Source organism: Giraffa tippelskirchi, chromosome 10, assembly GCF_054371585.1.
Source record: "Giraffa tippelskirchi isolate mGirTip1 chromosome 10, T2T-mGirTip1v1.2.pri, whole genome shotgun sequence".
NCBI classification, from domain to species: domain Eukaryota; kingdom Metazoa; phylum Chordata; class Mammalia; order Artiodactyla; family Giraffidae; genus Giraffa; species Giraffa tippelskirchi.
The window spans coordinates 126475791-126500961 of NC_137284.1; the positions used below are offsets into that span (position 1 = coordinate 126475791).

At 39.5% G+C, this 25171-nt stretch overlaps 1 non-coding gene across 1 annotated transcript; it reads left to right on the top strand.

The window, feature by feature from the left end:
* Positions 1-24763: 24763 nt before the first annotated feature.
* On the top strand, positions 24764-24894 carry LOC145524949 (small nucleolar RNA SNORA44). Its single transcript, XR_014067979.1, has one exon. It is a non-coding gene; the product is annotated as a small nucleolar RNA SNORA44 (small nucleolar RNA).
* Positions 24895-25171: the final 277 nt, after the last annotated feature.

Below are 25171 nucleotides of genomic sequence, written 5' to 3' on the forward strand. Positions count from 1 at the left end.
CCTAAACTGTCCTCATTCCTTTTCATTCTCTTTTCTTAATTCTGTTAGGCAGCAGTGATTTCTACCACTCTGTTTTCCAGCTCACTTGTATGTTCTTTGCCTCATTGATTCTGGTATTGATGATTCTTTGTCATGTACCTTTCATTTCAATTATTTTACTGTTCAACTCTGTTATATCTTCTAGCTCTTTGTTAAACATTTCTTGTATCATCTCAATCTGTGCCTCCATTCTTGGATCATCTTTACTATCATTACTCTGAATTCATTTTCAGATAAATTGCCCATCTCTAGTTCACTTGGTGCTTGTTCTGGAGTTTTATCTTGTTCCTTCATTTGGGAAATATTCTTCTGCTATCTTAATTTTGTCTAACCTTCTATATTTGTGGTCTCTTTTCTGCAGGCTACAGGATCATGGTTCTTGCTTCTGGTGTTTGCTCCTTGGTGGGTGAGTTTGGTCCAGGGGCTTGTGAAGGCTTCTTGGTGGAAGGGTCTGATGCCTGCTCACTGTTGAGTAGAGCTGTGTCTTGTCCCTCTGGTGAGTAGGACTGTGTCAAGGGAGGTTTTCAAAGGCAGCTGTAGGCTCATAAAGCCTAAACAGCCTGCCTGCTGATGGATGAGGCTGTGTTCCTGCTCTGTTGGTTGTTTGGCCTGAGGAGTCCCTGTACTGGAGCCGTTGAGCTGTTGAGGGGGGCCAGCTTGTAATGTCAAAATGGTGGCCTCCAGGACAGCTCACAACAATGAGTACTCCCCACCATCTCAGCTACCAGTGTCCTTGTTCCATCAGTGAGTCACAGACTCTCCCCATCTCCTGGGAGATCCTCTAAGATCAGCAGGTAGGTCTGGCCCAGGCTCCTGTGAAGTCCCTTCTTTTCCCTCTGATTCCAGTGTGCACAAGACTTTGTGTGTGCCCTCCAAGAATGGTGTTTGTTTTCCCCAATTCTGCAATCAAGCCTTGCTGGCCTTCAAAGCCAAATACTCTGGAAGCTCCTCCTTCTGATACCAGAGCCCCAGACTGGAGAGCCTGGCATGGGGTTCCCTCTCATTCCTGTGGGAAAACCTTGGCAAAATAATGATTTTCCAGTTTGTGAGTCAGCCACTGGGTGGGAATGGGGTTTGATTGTACTGCAAATGTGCCCCCTCTACCATTTCCTTGTGGCTTCTTCTTTGTCTTTGAAAGTAGAAGATCTTTTTTGGTAGATTCTAGTCCTTTTTTGTCATTGGCTGTATGGAACTCACTTGTGATTTTGGTGTTTCTGTGAGAGGAGGTGAGCTTTCTACTCTGCCATCTTGTCGTTCTAAGGTTTTCTAATCAAACAAACAGCCTAATTTTTTTAGACCTGTTAAAACCCAAATAAGATTAACGGAGAGTCCAAAATGATCATTTGCCTAGAGAACAATGATAACACCTTGTATAGCGGTGGGGAGTGATGCATAGAGATGGTTTGTTTATGAATAAACTTTAATCTCAAAGGCAAACTTGGCCTCCTCAGAATCAGAATCTGGCATTGGGTCTTCCCTGAATATCCACAGCACAAAAAGTCTCAGATACATTTTTAGAAGAATGTATGTTTAATGATCTGAAAGTCATCATATTAAGTTTTGAAAGGTTGCTCTGATTGAATAAAGAATAATCAAATTTCCTTAAGTTCAATAGCATTATGACTTCTCTGGTGGTCTAGTGGTTATGGGTCCACCTTCCGTTTCAGGGCTGTGGGTTCAATCCCTGATTGGGGAGCTAAGATTCCAAATGCCATGTGGTGCAGCCAAAAAAAAAAAATTCAGTAGTATTTACTTTTCTGCAGGAGCTTGAAGACAGCAGTAACAAACATTTCCTCTGTGTATCTCAACTCTTAGTACCATGCCAAATCCCTGGTACTGGGCAGGGTGTAGAGGCATAATAGCTATGACTTATGTTACAGTCTTACTTTAAACACCAAGTCATTCTGGCTTTAAAAACATTTTAATGAAGGTATATTTTAATCACAAAGAATATTGCTTCCTTAAAAGTTTTTCCAGTGTAATAAAACAATTTATTTTCTAATTTAAATAGGCAAAATTTCCTTGAATAAACTCCCTGCATTTGGGGACAGCCAATACTAGATGAAGTTTTTCTTATTATTCTAATGTAAGTTCAACTTGTTCAGGTATCACTGACAAAATGTAACAAACAGATCAAATAAATGTCAAGTGATATGTTCTAAACTTGAATATGCTTTTATTTAATATCAGTTTCTAGGTCTACATGTCTTTCAGTCTCCTGGGGCTGTCTTTCCTTTAATATCTGAAGTAGGATGACACCAACTTATGCCTTATATAGTAGGAAGTTCAAGCCTTCCCCAAGATTTTAGAGTTCATGGTTACCTCCCACTGTAAATGTATGTGCTTTCTGAATTCTTAATTGGTCAACTGAGTTCAGATAGAGACCTATATTCATTGGTCAATGAATGGGCTGCTGTCCTCTCTCTGAACTCCCTTAATCCATACTGTACCCCATCTCCTGTCTTGCATTTCCTCAAAGGACTACTAACCACAGCCTTTCTGTGTAGCAGACCTTTTATTGAAGGCTTAGACTAACAGAAGTGAATTATGTACAGACAGGTTAGAATTGGCAACCACATAAAATTGAGTATTAGACATCCCTGTGCTAAGATCCAGAGGTCATCTCTTCTGCAGATAATTTTTTGTGAGTCTTTCCTCCCATCCAGACTCCATCTGCTTCTATTCCCCTGGGTCCCTACTAGTCTCAACTATATCACATCTTCTCCATCTCTCCCTCAGTGCCCCCAACTCCCACTCAAGCTTGGAGCCTCCTAATGACTGCTTTTATCCAATGGGGAAAGTTTCCCATTACTTTGTAACACCTCCATCTTAACTTTCCACTATGCCTTACAGATTTTTAATATCAAGGAAGCTATTTTATTCTAGAAAACAGAAGTTTTTGCCCTAAGAGGAATTCTACCTTTCTCCAAGGCCTGCAAGCTTAAGCTGAAAAATAGATAAGTAAATAAACTTGAAATAGCATTTTTCCTATCTTAATAGAGTTGTAATTAAGGAGTATATTTAATATAGTTTCAGGGAAGGAGCCAAATTTCATTCTTAACTTCTTCCTGGAAAAAAACTGTAAAGGTATTAAAACTGTGTACATCTTAAAACCCTGTGCTCTAATGCCTATAATTTGCTTTAAAATACTTCAGCACAGACAGCATGATGTAAATGGATGTGTGTGTTAATTTTAATCCATACCCTAGGGGCTGTCACTTATCCTAATCAAGAATTTACACTTGAAGGGGGTCAGCTAGCACTTAATCAGAAAGGCCACAGCTATCCAGAGGCTATAGCTATCTTTACCTTCAATCAAAAGTAGACAGAATGCTAATTTACATACTGAGTATTGAAATGGATTTGTGTTGGTAAAATTACTGGACTTGATTATCAGGACAAAGAATGTTAGAAATGGTTAAATTAGCTGAACAAGTGACATTTGCAACATATGGACTGGGTAAATTACTTTAGGTAGATGCTATCCTTGCATGAACTGGCAAGACCTCAAGGTGGCAGCTGAGTTATGATTCCAGCATCAATTTTAAAGGCTAATGGTTTTCTGTGGCCAATTATCAGGTCAACTAACATCTCTATTTGTACTGTGGCTACATTTGCTTCCAATGAACCTTCATTCAAGGTGTTCACTGATCACTTAAATAACAGAGCTAAGTGCCCACGGAACTTGCAGACTGAATTGCGTGATGATTTGTGTGTCTGCTTGCTAAGAACGTTTATCTAATATTTGTATGTATGGCAGAATTTGCTCTGAGCTTTTGCTTTCATTAAAACCACACTGTGGAGAATTAGTTAACTATTAGAGTTAGTTGATAGAGTTAATCATATTTTAATTTTAGTGGCTACCAATATCTTCAAAAAAGAACCTAACAGTTGTGCATGACCAAATTGACCTAGATGGGTTCAAAACCCTCTGATAGCCAGAGCTTCACTGTGTCAGGGTCAGTGTGGACTTGGGCAGCACATTGCATAGCGCTGGACAAGTAGATCATTCCTAATAAATGTTGAATGAATGAGTAATGGATGCTGGGGAGATAAGAATAAAGAAGAAAATTGATTGTATTTGTTCACTTTGTCACTTTGTGTCATGTGAAAATTTGAATATGGACAAGGTAGAGCTGAGATGAAACAAGCTAACTAGATTAGGATGGAATCTTTCAAGAAGTACTTGAATTAGACACTCTTGTCAGTGATAAAGCCCTGCACTGTTTGACAAAGGAAACTGGCAAAACTGAAGTGTTTGCAAACTTAGTTCTGTCACCAGACCTACCTGTTTGTTGATTTATAATGAGAAACAGAGGTCATACGGGCCAAAATTCAGCTCAACATGACCAAGGAAAGTCCTATAAAAGAACCTAAATGAGGAGATAAGTCAAAATAAGAAAGTTATCTGATAAACATGGATGTTAAGTAGATGAATCAGCAATCAAATGTTTAACACCCACGTTATTTTGTTTCATCTTATCTATCTCTATCTTGGGGAAAATATTGACCATGGAGCACAAAGTGGATAGCCAAGGCTTCTCCATGGATAGGTTCTGATTGTCTTGCAATTATGCCTTTCTCTAGAAAAGTTATACCTTAAACTTGGTCAACATTGAATCTTGCAAGTCTGGGTCCACATGTCACTTTCAGGTAATTTTTGCATTACTGTTTATGTGGACCCTAGTGATATGCTTCAAGTTAGGATATATTTGGCATTTCTTAGCCTTGGTACTAGCAGCTGGTAAATATCACCTTCATCAAGGAAGCAGAGCACATAAATACTAAAATACATTATAAGACCCTTCACAGATAACCTCTTACTTTGTCCACATGCTTGTGATAAACGTGGTGAGCTGAACCACAAAGCTTGAAAAAGATATCTAAAGGTGGTATGTTCTAAACTGTATTTTTTCTCAAATATATACGTCCAAGTTATGCTTTCACTGCATTTTTTCAGTGCCCATTATCATGAAAATACTGAGCTTTACGGCTATTCAAAAGAAACACAAAACTTGTATCCTTTCTCATGAGAAATCTTCAGTTTAGTTGGGAAAACTTGGTTCAGGCACAACACAACCACAGGAGTTACCCAGAAATACCCAGCCTTGGATACAAGAGGAAGCCAGTGTCTTTGACAAATATAGGCCTTTTCCAGCCACTTTCATCTTAAGTTGCTTGTTACTGAAATCAAGATTCGTTCGATAGACTTCTGCCCAGACAGGGTAAAGTTTTCATATACCTAAGAGGCACTTAAAAAAATAGAGCTATACAAATCCTAAATTGTCCAGATTTGCTATACTCATACATACACCCATGCAGGGAGGCAGGGAAATGCATCCACCAATACAAAGCAACTAGGGTAAACTCGCACTTAGGTCATGAAAACAGGAAAACAGTGGTTACGATGGTTGGCATATCTGTAATTCTACAGATGTTTTAATGCTATTATCAGTCTTGGAACAGAAAAAGGTTGTGATTTTTATTTTGAGATGATACAAAATTGTTCCAATGATCTTAAAATTGACTTCAAAAGACATGAGACACTACATTTTATTCCTAATGCAACTGGTAGTAAATGTATAAATTGAGATATACAAGAGTTTTCTGAAAGCTTTGAGTACATGTTATAGTCAAAAAGGTGTGTATTTCTGTGAGGAAAGTCATTGCTTTTATTGTCATGACTATAAAGTCTATTTTAGCATCTGATTTAACCTAGTATTGTGCAGGACACTTGACAAAGAGAATTGCCTGTATTGGGGGACAATAACAGAAAAAATAATCCCCTGTGACCTCATCCCAGGAGGAAAAAATGATCACTTTTCTTAGTACCTCCAGACATTTTTCATATGGACAGGGTTTATATATAATTATAGTGTAAGACAAGAATTTATTGACTGACTCACATGTCTGCGATAGGGAAATGTGTTTTATATCACAGAGCTAGTCATCCTCAGCGTCAAGACTCTGACAGACAGTGAGGAGCATCTGGCCTGTCATTGTTCTTGGCTACCACCCTGTATCTTGCTGTGACATCACACTCACTGACTGCAAAACATTTGCACTCCCTCACTCCTTCACCTGAAATGCACTTCAGGGCCTTTCTCCTGCAGGTAGCGGCAAAGTCTGTGCAATATTTAATGCTCATTCCCATTCCCAAGAGTTTCCCTAGATTCTCTTTAGCACTGGACGTTAACATGTTAAAAATCAGCCTTATTATTTGTCAAGCAAAATATTTCATCTATTTTTACTTTACTCCAAAATTTCTTTGAATGCAAATATCTTGCATTTCTTCATATATTTATTGGTAATTTCAGCTTCACTTTTGTAAACTGTCTTTTCCCCCTTTCTCCTGGATATGGTTTGCTACAAATTTATGTGATCTTTAAAGATGGACACTTTAACTAATAAGGACCTACTGTATAGCACAGGGAAAAGCATATAAAAGAGAGTGGATATAAGTGTATGTATAACTGATTCACTGTGCTCTACAGCAGAAAATAATACAACATTGTAAGTCAATATACTCCAATAAAATATGTGTGTGTGTATATATATGTATATATATATAAAGAAGAGCATTTTATGATTTGTTTCTTTTTAAAGGGTTTTTAGAAATATCGCTCTAATTTTATTTTTTTATATTTGAGTATAGTTGATTTACAATGTGGTGTTAGTTTCAGAGGTATAGAAAAGTGATTCAGTTATACATATACATATATATATTCTTTTTCACATTCTTGCCCCCTATAGGTTATTAGAGAGTATTGAGTAGACTTCCCTGTGCTATACAGTAGGTCCTTGATATTTGTTTTATTTATAGTGGTATAACCTTTTAAAGGGTTTTTGATGCACACAATTTCTATCAAAGTTTTCATTTCTCTTCATTTTTTCTTTGCATTTGTAATCAGAAAGTCTTTCTCCATACTAAGCATAGTTATACATATTCACCTGTACTATATTTTGTCTTTTCAAACATTTAAAGACTTAACTCCATTTGCAATTTATTTCAGTGTGTCAGACATGAGGTAATGGGTCTTTTTTTTTTTTCAAACGCCTAACATTCTGAATACCATTTGTTGGATAATTTATCTTTCACCTTGCAGGTGTGTTTTTGTTTCCTTTTTGTTTTGGGCAAATAGTAAGTAGAACTTATTTTAGGCTCTTTATTCCGTTAATCTGTATTTGCACACTGTTTCAGTTATTGTAGCTTTGTTATACATTGTAATATCTGTTAGGAGAGTACTTTAACAGTGCTCCTCTATTCAAAATTCTTTTTGCTAGTATTGTCATTTTATTCCCTAAGAATAACTAGAAATATTTTTCAGATTCACAGGAAACTCTGCTTTGTATTTTGATTGCCATAAATCTATAAATTCTTTTGAGTAAAACTGATACATTTATAACAACAATGGGATATGATTCTTTGAAATATTGCATTTGGAAAATGTTGCAGAATTAATGTAGCTACCATTTATGGAACACTTGCTAAGTACCATAACTCTGCTGCTGCTGCTGCTGCTGCTAAGTCGCGTCAGTCACGTCCGACTCGGTGCAACCCCATAGACGGCAGCCCACCAGGCTCCCCAGTCCCTGGAGTGGGTTGCCATTTCCTTCTCCAATGCGCGAAAGTGAAAAGTAAAAGTGAAGTCCCTCAGTCGTGTCCGACTCTTAGTGACCCCATGGACTGCAGCCTACCAGGCTCCTCTGTCCATGGGATTTTCCAGGCAAGAGTACTGAAGTGAGTTGCCATTGCCTTCTCCATAACTCTGCTAAATACTATATAAACAATTATCTACTGTAATCCTCATGACTATTATGTTGGTAGTATCACTATCCCCACATTAAGGTGAGAAAGAAGAATATTATTTTTTTAGGCAATTAAATAATTAAAATCCATCTCCAAAAGTCCATACTGTGTTTATCAGAACATAATTTATGAGAGAGAATTTACCCAACATTACTGGCCCCATTTACAAAGGACTAATGTACCCAAAACATATTACTTTGAAAGATGGTTAAGATGGTTTATTTTATATTATACATATTTTGCCACAATTTAAAAAATTTAATTGGATACACGGAGAACAAATGAGGCCAAAGACAATGGGAAGGACAGGGGAGCATTGCCTGACTTCATCATAGTCTCTGTGTCTGCCAGGGTACTAGCCATTCGTCGAGTCTATGCAATTGCAATGTTACTTCATTTATTTTTTGGCTTGATCCTATGGGTACTTCAGTGGGCAACATGGTGGAATGAGTCAGTAGTTGTTACCTAGCTATCATGTTAAGATCCTCCCCCTTTAAAAATATATATACAACATTTTACAAAAATACATACAATACCATGTTGGACCACACAATGATGTCATGGACAGAATGGGAAGGGGTACACCTTTTTTAAAGCTAACGATATGCCAAGGAGTTTTTGATGCTATTTGTTTTCATCTTAGATCTTCGGGATTCCAAACCTGGGTATACACATCTTCCTCTTTCTAATTCTTTCCTCCTCATTTTAAAGTGCAAACCCTAGTTTAGAGCAATAGTCCAGGGACAGGACTATAATTGAAGGCATTGTCCTAAGAAATTCTGCTTGGAGTAAACTTCTTCCTTCTCAGGAGCTCTGTATGGGTGCGTGCGTGTGCACATGTTTGTGTATGTTTTGATTTCCTCCTATTCACCTCACTGGTGAAGGAGGGATCCCCAATCTTAGGATTGGGAGGTTGGTTGAGCCCATGATACCAACACTGGACAAATGAGATCTATAGCAGTTTGTTACATAAACTCACAATCAGACAACATCACACTTCAGACAGGGTCACTTGGAATTTGTGCTCAGGGACAGTGTGGACAACCTAGAGGGTGAACTAGGGGATGAACAGAGGCACACTGGGATAATTAGCAAATAAATCTCACTTTGTACTCAAAACAAAACAAAACAAAGCAGCTGTGAAAGGCGGTCTTAGTAGTATCAAGAGGATGAGGTACCCCTGGTTCCCATGGGAGCATGTGATTGGCTTGTTTGAATAACTCCATGCACAGTCAGAGAAGTAAAATCCACCACAAAAGAATAAGCAGGAACAGAGCTTGTCCTTTGACATGGAGAGTTTTTTAGGAGGTGACTGTATCCACGGAAACAGAGTGGGCTGGGGAGCCTGTGGTGAAGCCATCTAAGGTGCTTCCAATTGTACCAGGTGTCAAGGCTGCACATAATATTAGCCTTAATTTTAGACCTTGAACCACTTGTTTGTGTCTGCGTGTGTGTGCATATGCACATGTTGGTGTGGGAAGGGGTGGAGATGGGCAGCCATTGAGTGTTTGGGAGAACAAAGGGCAACGGAGGGTGCCGACAATATCAAAGGGAGGGCGAGTCCCATTTCCCTTCTCACACTCAGACCAGTGCTCTCAAAGTGTGGTGCACAGACCAGCGCTGGTCCCCAAACCACTGTCACCAGTCTGCAATGGGACAGAGACAGAAATCCAGAGTAAGCATCTAGATACTTTTTTAGCAGTTTGACACAGGTCTGATAGTACATGATTCTAGGCACATGGACAAAGCAAGCGCGTCACCCCGAAAATGGCTTCAAAACCCAGGAACCTTCAGGCATTTTTACCAACCAAGTCGGAAACTGGTGAATGTTGGTCGAGAGGAGTCTTATTTCATTAATGGTTAATTCTGTTCCTGCCCTCCTATCCCCATTCCAATTAAGTATAAAATACACATTTCAGGATTTGATGCCAAACCATAAAGGCTAGAGACAAGCCGTGTCACCCAGCAGTAAATATTAAGGGAAAGATTTAATGTAAACGGCAGCATATGGCAGGGCTGATGATTTCTCATAAACTACATGGGCTAATTTAGAAAGGAAAAAAGGTAGAGAAGCCTTCAAGGAAGTAATAACCCAGAGGTAAGAAATATTGATTAGGGAAAAATATTATCTTAATCAAAATATGTCTTTTAGCTAGAAGTTGTTTGGGCTCCAGAAAAAGAAAACAAAGTACATTTCTAAGATGTACATTTTTCCTTGTGGTTTTTGTTGAATAATGAACAAGGCCATCACTCTTTGTGAAGTCTTGGTAAATCAAAATAAAGCTTTACTAATTCTAAAGAAAACGTTATTTACCAGTCTGATCAAAAGTCAGCAATAATAATTATGTAAGTATCTCTGTAAGTCCCTGTGACTTTTGATATTTCTTGATGATATATCCTAATCCTTTTTAGAGGGCTTACTACTTATTTCTTCTAATGAGAGCTACTTCTGACATTTTCCATCTGTCTTCAGAGGCAAATGATTCTAAATAACTTGTTTCTCTCAGTATTTGTCTAGTGTTTGAGCAACTTCTTTGTAATCTGTTTCCAAGTTTAAGCTTGATCATTGAAACATTCCAATCGTACAGTAGTAGGATATGCCATGTGTATTTTTATTTTTAGGAGTTTTTATACATTTAAAGTGAATCTGAATCTCAATAGGTAAGAACTACTTCAAATCCTAACACCGCTCCGGTTTTTTTCTTTCATTTTACAATGTACAGTTGTCCTCAAATTTTGTATGTCAAAATATCTTTGTTTTCATATGCCATTCAGACACCAAGAAGTTTGTTCATATGAGAAACTATCTGTGGGAATCCGCGATCCCTTTCTGCTATTCTTTACGTGGCAAGGCTAAGACCAAGTGATGTGCTAGGAGCAACGGGGAAAAAGCAAAATTAGAACATGTTTTCTCACTACTCACTCTGTTTCAATGAACACAAAGTAAGAAGATGATAAATTATCCAATAAATGTAGTCATTATAGCCAAGAAAATTCAAGCGTTATTGATCAATGACCCGAAATCCTTCAGGGACCCAAATCCTTGGGTACCTCGATCCCCACTTCATGTGTAAATACTGGCTCTCCTAATGCCCCTTCACTGACCAGTGATTTGTCTCACTTTGTTTTCTGAAAATATTTGCAAAACCTTTGTGTGTGAGAACAGTAGTCTTTACTTTTGCATTGAAAGTATAAAAAAAATAAAACTGAAGATTGTTTATAATCAAATCTTTTTTACCTTCATCCAAATATGCAGTGAGCACCCCCTGTCGGCTGCCCAAGCAGTGGGCAGTCATAAACACAGCTTTGTCGGTCCTCAGCACACAAAGAAGGGAACAGACCAGAAGGGCCATACAGGGTCATTTGGCCTCTTGTATTAAAAGTGGGGGAGGGGAAATCAATATTTGCTTAATAGAAAAGAAAAACATGGATAGGGAAGGAAGTTTTATTCTCAAGCTTTTAATAGGCTGTTTCAACTCTAGGGAGTGGAACATTCTTTTCCTTTTTTTTTTTTTTTTTAGCTTAAAGCTATATTCAGTTTCAATGTTAGATGGATAATAGTTTCTAAAAAGAAGAGTGAACAGAAAACCTAACAAATACATTTGCTTTTTCCAAGGCCACATTTGACTTTTTTAGGTTGTGCCTTTATATGTCAAAGGCTAAGAAATCTGTAAATGCTAGAATCTGTCCTGTTCCCCAAAATATTTTCAAATAGGATGATCTGAGCTTTGAAGGGAAGAAATGGTTAGGAGAATAAGACATAACCACACACATATACTTTCCTTCTGATATCCTAAGGATTGAGTCAATAAAAATAGATTTCCTTTCTATTTATCATAAATATGCTTCCATCACCTGTAAGCCTACCTGCTAAAATCTGGTTTTACTCACCTACAGGGAAGCATAGATTTTACTTTAAAATTCTGATTTAGAAGTACAATCATGGGTTACTTTTAAAACGATAGCTATTTTGTCAATCCTACCAATGGAGGAATAAGGTGAAAATTTCTCCCAAGAACTCTCTTCTCTTAGAAAGCTTAAATATTTATTCTTTTATTTTCAGTTATACATCTACCTAACTCTAAATTTTAAATATAGGATTAGCAAGTGGCACAGAAAGAACACCAGAATAAGAATCAAAGGACTTGGGTTCTAATCCTGACTTTGCCACTTTCTCCTCCTAGAACTCTGAAGGCCATTTAATGTCCCTGAGTTTCAATTTCCTCATCTGAGAAGTGGAAGTCATTAAATTTAATCATCAGTTCAAGATATATGAGATGCTAATTACCAGAAGTGTTGCCAGCTCTGTGGCCATGTGGGTGGACGTATAATCAGTGAATTGTACTGAGCTTTCACTATGGCCCTTTCACTGGGAGCATCAGTGACTAGACCCATGCAAACTCATAGGAGCTCAGGTCTGGAATCAGACTGGGTTCCCACCCCATCTCTGCCATTTTCCATCCAGTTAATGCTTCTGAAACCCAGTTTCCTGCACAGAAACATTGAGTTGTTTCTCCAAGTCCCAAGGATGGAAAACAGCAGAAACAGGATTAGAATGCAATCATGCACTTGAAAAAGACTACAGTCTAGAAGAGAACTGACCACGAATTGCATGGAGGTCCGCTGGTTGGTGCAGGGGGGCATAGATTCTATCCCTGGATGGGGAACTAAGATCTTGCCTGCCATGCGGCTTGTTCTGTGTGTGCACGCTCAGGTGTGTCTGACTCTTTGGGACCCCATGGACTGTAGCCTACCAGGCTTCTCTGTCCATGGAATTTTCTAGGCAAGAATACTGGAGTGGGCTGCCATTTCCTACTCCAGGGGATCTTCCAGACCCAGGGATCAGCTAAACCTAGAAGAGAATTGGCCACAAATGAAACATTGGAGGGCTGTTCAACTTTCTTTATTTTTCATTCTACTTCTTGAAGGATGCTGAATGTCAAGCTAAAGACTTTATCTTGTAGTTTAACGGGAGTTACTAGAATATTTTGGGTAGGGAAGGGGCATTAGCATGATTAACTGGTCAGTATGTTGAGAGAATTTAATAAGCAACTACATGTGAATGGAATACACTTGTGTGAATTATAATTCTATTTCTTATAGGTGATCAATTACAGGTGATAATGTAAGGAAAAGACCACACACTCTATCTTTTCTGATATCAGATTATGGTGTTCTAATATGATACCTTATGGGGATAAAGTAAGACCACGTCCTACTGTTCAGAGATACATTTTCCTCTAGAGGAGGAAAATTTCGTATGTGTCCATCATACTGGGAAAAATATTCCAGAACAAGAAATTAGAAACTGAGCCTTAGTCAGAGGTAAACCTTTCTTGCTGGAAGTCATCTGAAAAAAAAAAAAAGGTCGTAAACTATCTACATTAATGTGGAAAAACGGCCTCAGCCAAGGGAGACAGCCAGGGAGGGTCCAGCAGCCAGTCCTTCCCATGTGAAATATCTCTCTATTGTCAACCTTGGAACGTATCAAAGTGATGAAGTTCCTGCCATATATGTGAAGAGCATAAATAATTTTACTCTTATTATCTTAAGCACACATTGAGTGTTTCTATAAATTAGTCAACAATGGCACTTCAGTTCAATATCTAATCCCTAATGCAACAAGATAATCTTTGCCAAAATGTGGCAGGGTTATGTTAAACTTTGGTCATAATTTTTAGTGCACGTAGTTCCTGCTTTTTGGTTTGTATTCTTTGGAGTCCATCTAGGGGCTGGGAGCCTGGAGGGGTGAGCTGTGTTTATTATGAAACGTCAGCATGCAGTGATTACAGTTTTTCTAAATCTGGGTTAGAGGTTCATAAAAGGCTTCTGATCCATCAAAATACCTTTTATAAGTCTCCAGAATGAAGGAAATGTAGAAAAACACTTTTCAAGGAAATGCTTTGCCTATTCTTAAGATGTGTTTAGTTCAGTTGTTGACTTATTCTGTATCACAGCCACCCAATTAGAACATTCTGCTTCAAGTGTGTGTCTCTGGAATGGCACATATTTTCAAAAACATATGCCTACCATTTCTGGAAAATTCCTCTCTCCTGGTTTATTTCCTTACCAGGGGCAGCCTCCTCCTCCATGAGAGCTGCTTGGCTTCATTTTAACTATCCTGATGGATGGGGTGGGGGTGGGGGGTGGCCTGGTTTTTAATTCCTTGAAACCTACAGATATACTCTCTACCCTGGAAGAGGCTCTTAGCTCAAAATGTATTTCTTTAGAAAAGCTCATGAGAAGAAGCAGTAGGGGGAAAAAAACCCACCACAAAGCCAGGTACTTAAGCTGTCTCTTTCAAGCACCACTTAACAGCGTGGAGCTGACCTGCAGAGACCACGATCTGACATGGGATGAGGCCACTCAGTGGCCTCTTAATCAAGGGCTGCCCAAGGGTGCCAGGCTCTGAGTGAGCCTCAATTACTAAAGGGGTTTGGGGAGGAAGAGAGGAAATAGGAAGGGCAGGCTATTTCTATGAAAAGGAAAAAATTGATACAGCACTGGAGTGGAAATTGTACTGAAGAAGGCCATCCTGTTGGCAAGGTGGTGATTAGCAACCAGACCCCATGGAAAGCATGGGGATGGAAGTGGGTGGAAAATGGCCCCCTCACTGCCATCAGAATTTATCAATACAAGTGCAGAAAGTGATCAGAGGTTCTTTTGTGCATCATTTACTCTGGGTGTTTTAAACTGTAATTAATGCCAGATTTTACCCCTCAGGAAATATTATAGGAAAACTCCATCATTGAATTATACAGGTTGAATGTTTATGGCTAAACTGAAATGAAAATTGTGACAATGCCAGGTAGTTTTTGACCAAAAAATTGAGAATTATCAAGTGAAAGAATGGAAGAGGTCTTGGGAGGCCACTCAGACAGACCCCCCATTCCATCAGTTCTTTGAATGGGATCAGACACATACATTTCTGCACCCACCACTCCCTACACTGTAAACAACTTGAGGGTTGGGATCATGTAGTAGTCAGCCCTGTGTTACCAATGCCTAACACTGTTACCATCTGTTGAAAACCCATGAAAGAAAAATCTATAAAATATTAACTGCAGATTGATTGAATCCCTCTTCAACACTATATATACATATATACACACACACTATAGATTTAAGTGTGTGGTGGTCATGGTAATGATACGTGTTAGGAAGCTTAGGGGTCAGGTTGGATTTTTTGTGTGTGTTTTTTAACTTAAGTTTTATTTTATATTGAAGTATATAGTCAATTTACAATGTGTTAGTTTCAGTTGGGAGAAGGCAATGGCACCCCACTCCAGTACTCTTGCCTGGAATATCCCATGGACTGAGGAGCCTGGTAGGCTGCAGTCCATGGGGTCGCTGAGAGTCAGACACGACCGAGTGACTTCACTTTCACTTTCATGCATTGGAGAAGGAAATGGCAACCCACTCCAGTGTTCTTGCCTGGAGAATCCCAGGGACGGTGGAGCCTGGTGGGCTGCCGTCTATGGGGTCTCACAGAGTCGGACACGACTGAGGCAACTTAGCAGCAGCAGCAGCAGTTTCAGTTGTTATTCAGTTATACATATATCCATTCTTTTTCGTATTCTTTTCCTATATAGTTTATCGCAGAATATTGTATTGAATTCTCTGTGCTGTACAGTAGGTCCTTGTTGACTATATAGTAATGTACATATGTTATTCCCAAATTCCTAATTTATTCCTCCCCTTATTTTTCCCTTTTGGTAACCATAAGTTTGTTTTCTACGTCTATGAGTCTATTTATGTTCTGTAAATAAGTTCATTTGTATCATTTTTTTTAGATTCCACATAGAAGTGATATTATGATATTCATCTTTCTCTGTCTTACTTAATATGATAATCTCTGGGTTCCCTCCACGTTGCTGCAAATGGCATTATTTCATTATTTTTATGGCTGAGTAATATTCCCTTGGGCTTTCCTTGTGGCTCAGCTGCTAAAGAATCCACCTGCAATGTGGGAGACCTGGGTTTGATCCTTGGGTTGGGAAGATCCCCTGGAGAAGGGAAAGGCTACTCACTCCAGTGTTCTGGCCTGGAGAAGTCCATGGACTGTGTAGCCAGTGGGGTCACAAAGAGTTGGATATACTGAGTTACTTACACTCACACTCACAATATTCCCTTATATACATATGTACCACATCTTCTTTATCCTTTCATGTGTTGATGGACATTTAGGTTGCTTCCATGTCCTAGCTATTGTAAATAGTACTGCAGTGGATATTGGGGAGCATATATCTTTTCAAATTAGTTTTCTCTGCATAAATGAAAGAAATGGGATCTCTGGATCATATGGTATTTCTATTTTTTGTTTTTAGGAACCTCCTTACTGTTCTCTATAGTGGCTGTACCAAACTTCTTTCCCACTAACAGTATAGGAGGATTCCCTCTTCTCCACAGCCCGTCTCCAGCATTGGTTACACTCTGTATTTCTGATGATGACCATTCTGAACAGTGTGAGGTGATACATCATTGTAGTTTTGATCTACGTTTTTCTAATGACTAGTAATGTTCAGCATCTTTTCATGTACTTTTTGGTGATCTGGATTTGTTTTTATTACTGCCTAACTCTGGAGAGGTTTCAGGCTGGCAGTAATTTACTTCATCTAAGTTCAGATACAGTGAGTTTCTCTTTCTCTCTGATAGCTCTCTATGCATCCAAACCCCTCACACTCCACTTCAAGGGGGTTTTGTGTGTCCTGGTTGGGGTTGTCTACCCATGATTAATGAGATGGATACATGGGAACCTAAAGAGGAAGTCTTTCTAGCAGATACCAGCAGGCCATGTGGTGATAGCAGTGGAAGGGAGATGCTCACAGAGCCTCTGTTTTGTTAGTCATTCTTGACTAACATTCTTGACTAACACTCTGGTTAGTCAAGAATGACTAACAAAACGCCTCAGCACGAGGAACACATTGACCTCCCCAAAATGGAGCCAGGAAGTCTCCCAGGTGAACCCTGCTCATGGGACCAGACGCTGGAGCAGAACTGGATGAATTTTCCTAGGGTCTCTCCCAAATTTCTCCCAGTCATGCCCTCTTCATTTCTCACTACCCTCAGCCTGGGTATTCCTTACTGGTCTTACAGTTAGTGAGCTTTTTATCTTATTCATCACACCTTCTTCATGCTCTCCTGAAGCCAAGGAAATTGAAAATTAAAAGCTAAAACTCTATATTTCTGCTGTGCCAGGTCTTTTCTGAGGAAATGAATAAGGAAAGCCAAGCTAACTGAATGGGAGAAAAGATAGGGGTAAAGAACTGGTGGCAGGAAAAGACATATGAATTAATACTTAAAATACTCTTAAAATAGATTATCCTGCCACATAAGCCAGTGAACAACCCATTTATCCAAGGTTGTAAGAAGGGAGGTAGGAAATAACCTCTGTTAATAGTTTCCATGTAGGCAGAGCATGCACAAAATCTTTACACTCACACTACAAATATCAAGTCCTTTGTGCCCATCTGGTTTACCATTTGTCAGAACTCTTCCACTTGATGAGTAAGAAAAGTCAATTCAAAATAGCTTAGAGATAAAGAAAATTGTACTATCTCCTATACCTGAGAAATACAAGGTAAAACTAGAATTCCTTACATCTTGATCCAGTGGTTCAGACACTGCTCCTGGTGCTCTCTCTGCCTCTTGCCCTCTGTTGGTAGAGCTTGGCTTCATTATTCATTCAGGTTTTCTCCAACAAGATGAAGACGGCTGCCAACTGCCCACACTCACATCCTTACAACTTGGCAACTCCAACAGAAAGAGGCCATTCTCTGCACTCATTCCAGCAGAGAAGTTTTGATCAGTGTGCCTTGAGCTAATCATCCTTGTTCACCTGGAGGGATTACTGTGCCCAAGAGGAAATGTATTATAATAGGCCCAACTTTAGTTGCTTATCTCAAAGCCTGGAAATGGTGAGAAAGCCAGTGGGATTGAGGCCCACCAGTGCCACCTAGAAATCAAAGGAGAAATGATGGGAAAATGTTCTAGAAAGTAAAAAGCTAGAGTTAATCCAATCTACTTGTCTTATTTTCTTGTTGTCAAAAATTATAATCCAGTGCTTTTCAAATTGCAGTGTTGTACCTCAAATGCAGATAATGGAATCAACTTAATGGCAAGTGACCAGAGTATTGTAGAATAGCATAGCATAGGGCTGGACAGAATGACAAATTTCATGATGTCAGTGTGAATCATATAAACTAAGGGTATTATTTCATGGAAGTTTTGAGTGTGCTTGTGTGCATGTGTGTGTGTGGTCTATCTACCTGTTTTCTATCTACCATCCATCTAACTAACCAGATCATAATGTAGAATGAGTTTCTTTCTGTAGAATGCAGTAGGTAGAAACAAAACAAAACAAAACCCCAAACAAAAACCATTAAGATACAGTGAGTTAACAGTGGGACTTTCAAGCATATTCTAATTTTTTAGAAGATGAAAATTAATTCTACATAGCACTTGGAAAGATTAAATAGTCCTACTAAGAAATCAAATTTGCTTTTCACATTTAATGTTTGTATACCAAATATGTTTCTAAGGTCTTTGCTCATGAAAGCAAAGAAACAAAAGATATTTACAGCCCTAACAATAAGTGCCCATGATTTGAATATTCTTGATCAGGTACTGTAAACTCAGAGCCTCAGAGGCAGTCCACATAGCTGGCTGTGGAACAATACAAATAGTACATTTTATCAAATATATTTCTCAAATTTATCTTATAAGAGCTGGAGGGGAAGCAATACCAGAATTGAATGTCATTCAGAAAGCAGGACAACAATCTGCAAAGACTCAGAAAAACTAAGCTGAGATTCCAAGAGTCAAAGGTTTATTTGGAGGGCTAAGTTATTATATAACTTATTGGATGGAAGACATATAGTAATGTATTAAGTCATTTTCGTCATCAAATGATAGTCTGGAAGAGGGGGGAATGTTGTTATAGGCAATATTAGACAATGAAAGAAGCTTAATTTAAGTAAATAGTCATCTGTTTATGGAATAATACCCTACTGACTTAGAAGAACTCTGGTTTCCACGGATCCCCAACTCACTTGCCTAGAATGGAAGAACCAGTCTGTGGCTGCAAAGAAATGGTATAGCTTTGTGATCACCAGGCATAGAAAATGGTATGTTGCACCTGCCTGAAATTCTAGGAAACTTTATATAAGTACAAATCAAGATATGTTTCCTTGAGAAAAGATTAATAGATATTTTTATTGCTGTTGTTAAGGTGATAAGAAGTGATGGTTCTGAAGCCTGAGGCTTTAGCAATCAAGTATGGAAGTGGGTTAGAGTGACAGGGGGCAGGAAGATTATTGTAGATAAAAAGGTTGGCATGTGCAAATGCCCAGAAATTAGGGAGAGTGAGGCACATAAGGCACTTCAAGAGAGTCTATATGGCTGAAGAAGGAAGAGGCGGAGACAGGTGGCAGGTGAGGCTAGAGAGGTGATGCACATAAAGCCGCTAGATTTTATCCCAAGCACAACAGAGAACTAATGAAGGGTATACAGCAGAAGAGTTTTGCAATCATGTATCACTTCTAAAATATCACACTAGCTACAATGTGAATGAAGACGTTGAGAGACAGGAATGGAGACACAGACCTCCAATAGGAAGGTATTACAACAATCTAAGGGAGGATTGGTGGTGAACTGAACTAGGAAAGACATTTGGATGGATAGAGGAATAGAGAGAGAGATTAACAGGTTGAATTAGCAGAACTCGGTGACCTGGTGAGATCTGGGAGTATAAGTGAATGAGATGAATCAGGGATGACACACAGCTTCCTTTTTTTTTTTTTCAAACTGAAGTATAATTGTTTTACAATGTTGTGTCAGTTGCAGGTGTATGGTACATGTTTTTATACACACACACACACACACACACACACAAACATACGTGGGTCTTCCCTGGTACCTCAGATGGTAAAGAATCTGCCTGCAATGCAGGAGACCCTGGTTCGATCCCTGGGCTGGGAAGATCCCCTGGGGAAGGGAATGGCTAACCACTTCAGTATTCTGGGATTTCCCTGGTGGCTCAGACAGTAAAGAATCCACCTGCAATGTAGGAGACCTGGGTTTGATCCCTGGGTTGGGAAGATCCCCTGGAGAAGGGACTGAAATACCCACTCCAGTATTCTTTTCTGAAGAATTCCATGGACAGAGGACCCTAGCAGGCTACAGTCCATGGAATCGCAGAGTTGAACATGACTGAGTGAATAACACTTTCACTTTCACACACACACATATATACATCTTTTGTTTAGTTGCTAAGTCATGTCTGACTCTTCGCAACTCCATGGACTGTATCCTGCAAGGCTCCTCTGTCCATGGAATTTCCCAGGTAAAAATACTGGAGTGTGTTGCCATTTCCTTCTCCAATACATACATACATACATACATATGTACATATATACATATATATACTTTTCAGATTCTTTTCCCTTATAAGTTATTACAAAACATTGAGTGTAGTTGCCTGTGCTATACAGTAGGTCCTTGTTGGTTATCTGTTTTATACATAGTACTGTGTATATGTTAATCCCAAACTTCTAATTTATCCTTCTCCCCACTACTTCCCCTTTGGTAATCATAATTTTGTTTTCCATGTCTATGGGTCCATTTCTGTTTTGTAAATAGTTTCATTTGTATTTTTTTCAAATTCCATGTATAAACAATATCATGTGGTGTTTGTCTTTCTCTGTCCGACTTAACTTCACTTAGTATGATAATTGCTAGGTCTATCCATGTTGCTGCAAATGGTGTTATTTCATTTTTCATGGCTGAGCTATATTCCATTGTGTGTGTGTGTGTGTGTGTGTGTGTGTGTGTGTGTGTGTATTCACACACCACATCTTTGTCCATTCATCTGTCAATGGACATTGAGGTTATTTCCAGCTTTCTTACTGGGGCAACTACATTATAAAGTGGTGTAAATCATAGGGAAAAGAAACTCAGGAGGAGCAGGTTTTGGACGAGAGGTAATCTGTTCAGTTTGGGATGTTTCTGAAAGGTTGTTGCTGAGCCATGAAAGACATTGGGATTCTTGGCCTCCAGAGGAGAGAAATTCAATCCTGGGCCAATGATGAGGTTTGCTCGTTCAGAGCTTTTGTGTAATAAAGTTTCATTAAAGTATCAAAGAGATAGAGAAAGCTTCTGACATAGACATCAGAAGAGGGCAGAAAGAATGCCCCCTTGCTAGTTTTTAGCAAGAAGCTATATACCTAATGGCAGGCTGCTAAAAGGAAATGTCTCAAAACTCAGAGAGTGGCACCAGGCCCCTCACCCACAACATGCATTTTGAGATAACATTGGCACAAATCCGGTCACTCCAGGCCATAAAACGATTGACATGAATCTTGAAGAAAGGCAGATTTCCAAGTAAATAGGCAGTCTCATTAACAAAGCTTAAGAGAACATTTCCATGAGTAGAACATACTGGTTTGTTGAGCCATTATGGGTTCTGAGTCTTAGGTGTACCAGAGTCTAGGGTAAGTACATAGTTCATTAACATAGCTTAAGAAAAACATTTCCATAAGAAAAACGCATTGGTTAGCTCAAGGTTTGAGAAAAGTTACATTCAGGTGGAACCTGAATTGTTGTCATCAGGGCAACACAGAATTTTAAAAGAAACTTCCTTTTAATTTTGTAGTGAAGGGAGAAAAAATGTGACACTTGTAGTTCGTCTCCTCCTGCTGCTTAAGAGAGAGATAAAAAAGTCTGACACTCGCAGCCTATTTCCTCCGTTTGGAGACCCCTAGGCTTCCTGCCTGTTACCCTCATTTCCTCATAAAGGGGAGAAGAGAAAGAAAAGACTTAGCAATATCATATGACGGCAATGTATTTGAGTCTCTGTAAATTTAGTTCAATGTTCTCATATTCTGTGATATCTACCCTTAGGTAGAACTGTCCCTTAATGTTTGGGTTCATGTACACACTCTTGTTCGGAGAAGGCAATGGCAACCCACTCCAGTACTCTTGCCTGGAAAATCCCATGGACAGAGGAGCCAAGTAGGCTGCAGTCCATGGGGTCGCTGAGAGTTGGACACGACTGAGTGACTTCACTTTCACTTTTCACTTTCATGATTTAGAGAAGGAAATAGCAACGCGCTCAAGTGTTCTTGCCTGGAGAATCCCAGGGACGAGGGAGCCTGGTGGGCTGCCATCTATGGGGTCGCACAGAGTCGGACACTACTGAAGTGACTTAGCAGCAGCAGCAGCACACACTCTTGCTACAAGCCAGTTGTTAAATGAATGAGTACCATCTGGATAAAATAAGTAATAATAAGAATGCCTTTTGAACAATATTCAAAACAAATTACATGAGTTATGTTGTTAATGTTTCTGAGAGGGAACCAGGGATATTAGATGCATTTCATGCATGAAAGAATCTAGTAAATGGCACAAGTACAAACTCACAGAAACAGTAGGACAAGCTGCTGTCCCATGTAGTCCTTTGGATAGACTGAATAAAAATTCTCCCAGGGTCCTTCCTGCAGTAAACCGTGAGAGAAAGCATTGAAGTGCACTGTACTCTCACAATATTAACTACTTGTCACCAGGTTTAGCGTAATATAAATACCAGTATCTCATGCATGGAGTTAAAGATAACTTCCTGACATTGTAAGTAGGGGTGGTGCCACATGAGGAGCCAAAAGCCCTTGACTTGCAAGAACCCACATCTTGTTAAAGTCAGAAGAGAGTTTTTAGGCTGCAACTCATGTTACCCACAAGGTAGTTCAGATCTTATGTGGATAATGGACCTGGAGTCACTATGGCATGATATCTAGGAGTTTCAACTAGGCTATCCCAATTCATGGAATACAGGATGACCAGATACAGGAAAGAGCCATTATTATAGGATGAAAGGACTTTTGGGTTTGTAGATACGGTCAAAGCATTGATCCTCCAGTGTTTCATAGCAACGCGGCACTTGGAGCCTAGGATATAACTGTTACCAGTGAATCCTTTCCCAGTTATGAAATTACACTGAAATTATACCAGGTCTGCAAAGACTATCACTATTAGACTGAATATTTTCTTCAATCTTTCAGTAGACCCTAGAAAAAGTCTATTAGATAATATTTACAAATTGTAAACCAACATGCAAACTTAGCAATACTTTACATCATTAGAAAGAGAAAAACCTGTCATTCATTTCAGTCTGTTTGTGGAAGAGGAAAGATCTCCAGGAATTACGAGAATTCAAAGAAGGAAGTTTTCCTCTTAGAGTTGACTGTATCTTCTTTAAGAAGGGTTGAATTGCAAAAAGTCATGTCTAAATCCTGGTTCTTCAGAGCTTTATTCCTTCTAACAATATGCCACTTAAATAAGGGATGTGTTTATCTGAACTCTAAGTATACTTATTACAATAGGAATGCTCAGGTAGGTTGCTGAGCAACTACAGGTAGGTTTTCAGCTGGCTGCCTGGTTGGAGTCAGGATTTTCTTGAACACTCTCTTCTTCATAGTCTTCTTACCTCCAGATCAATGAGGACTGGGAAACTAAGGCTAGCCCACTACTGACCTAGTACCTGAACCAGATAATTGAGCCAGTGTCTTTGAGGGTGTTAGTATCATAGCTTTTCCTGAACTTGAAACTGCCTATCAAATGGCTCCTGACCCTGTATCTAGCTCATCTATAATGATTTATCTGAAATCCAGCAGAGAAGGCATGGTCAATTCAGTTTCTGGCTGAAATTCAACTAACATCAGTAAGAAAGTGTTAGTCACTCAGTCTTGTCCAACTCTGTAACCCCATGGACTGTAGCCCACCAGGTTCCTCTGTTCATAGAATTTTTCCAGGCAAAAATACTGAAGTGGGTTGCTGTTTCCTTCTCCAGGGGATCGTCCCAACCCAGGGATCCAACTTTGTTCTCCTGCATTGCACACAAATTCTTTACCTTCTGAGCTACCAAGGAAGCCCCAACATCAGAAGGATGGCAAAGTCCTACAGGTGAGAGAGGAAACATGTAAAGGAGAGATGAGAGTGGTGATTGTATGCTCATCCAAAGAGCAAGGCATTGAGTCCTGTCTTTATTGGAGACATTTCCTTAATTCCTAAGGGCTGAGAAGCAAGACCATTTCCCTGGTTACCAAAATCCATTTACTAGAGCCAAGGGCAAGGAGGCTATGATATAAGATAGCTTAGAGGAGAAAGCCAGCTGTGTATGCGTGCATGACTGTGTGTGTATGTGTGTGTGTATTTGTGTGTATGTACATATCAGTTAAAAGTTAGGACTTTTTTGACTGAAAGCATCAGAAAACTAATATAAACTTATTTCAACAACAAAAAATATTCCTGGATATCTCACTGAATCAACAAATCTTTTTATCTCTTTCAGTCTCATTTTCAAAAATCCCAGGGAAAGACGAAGATCAATAAACTATTGATATATCCAGCAAGCAGAAGGGCTTTGTAGGCACCACTTGGTGGTAGGCCAGAAGCATGGAGTGGTAGGGAGGCAAACCCTGGGAAAAGGTGCTGAATGGACAATCTAATCAATGACTACCACGATATTTCATAAAAACCTATAACAGGCTTTTTGTACCATTGGGCCTTCTCAACTGTGACGAAGAGTCCAGGGATAGAGAAAATCAGGATCAGCCTTGATAGAGAAGCCCATCATTTATACCAACTTAAGGGCTTCCCTGGTAGCGTAGTGGTAAAGAACCTGCCAGCCAATGCAGGAGACCTAAGAGACATGGGTTTGATCTCTGGGTTGGGAAGATCCCCTGGAGGAGGGCATGGCAACCCACTTCAGTATTCTTGCCTGGAGAATCCCGTGGTCAGAGGAGCCTGGTGGGCTACAATCCATGGGTCACAAAGAGTCAGACATGACTAAAGTGACCTAGCACAAGTACTACATATAGGAAGACATGGTTTTCTTCTCCATGGCCAGTCCTATCATAAAGACCTTTCCATTCCAAGGGCTGTGGCTTGTTGTGACCATGGGATCTCCCACTGCATGTAAGAAGAACTTGGAGAGACATTGACAGCACAGGTCAGCATAATACCTGCAGCTGCCACTCATCTTTCCTATAATATATTCAATAAAAAGTCTTTTCAACTCACTTGCCCCAATGTCAGGCACTGAAACAGTAAAAACAAGGGGGCAGTGACTCTAGAATGAAATAAGGGAAAGAGGGTAGGACTTGGCTTCTGGGAACAGCAAGTCTAGAACATCCTAGTTAAAAGTAGGATCAACAGGAACCTGGGCTTTCCTGGTGGCTCAGCTGGTAAAGAATCCACCTGCAAGGCAGGAGACCTGGGTTTGATCCCTGGGTTGGGAAGATCCCCTGGAGAAGAGAAAGGCTACCCACT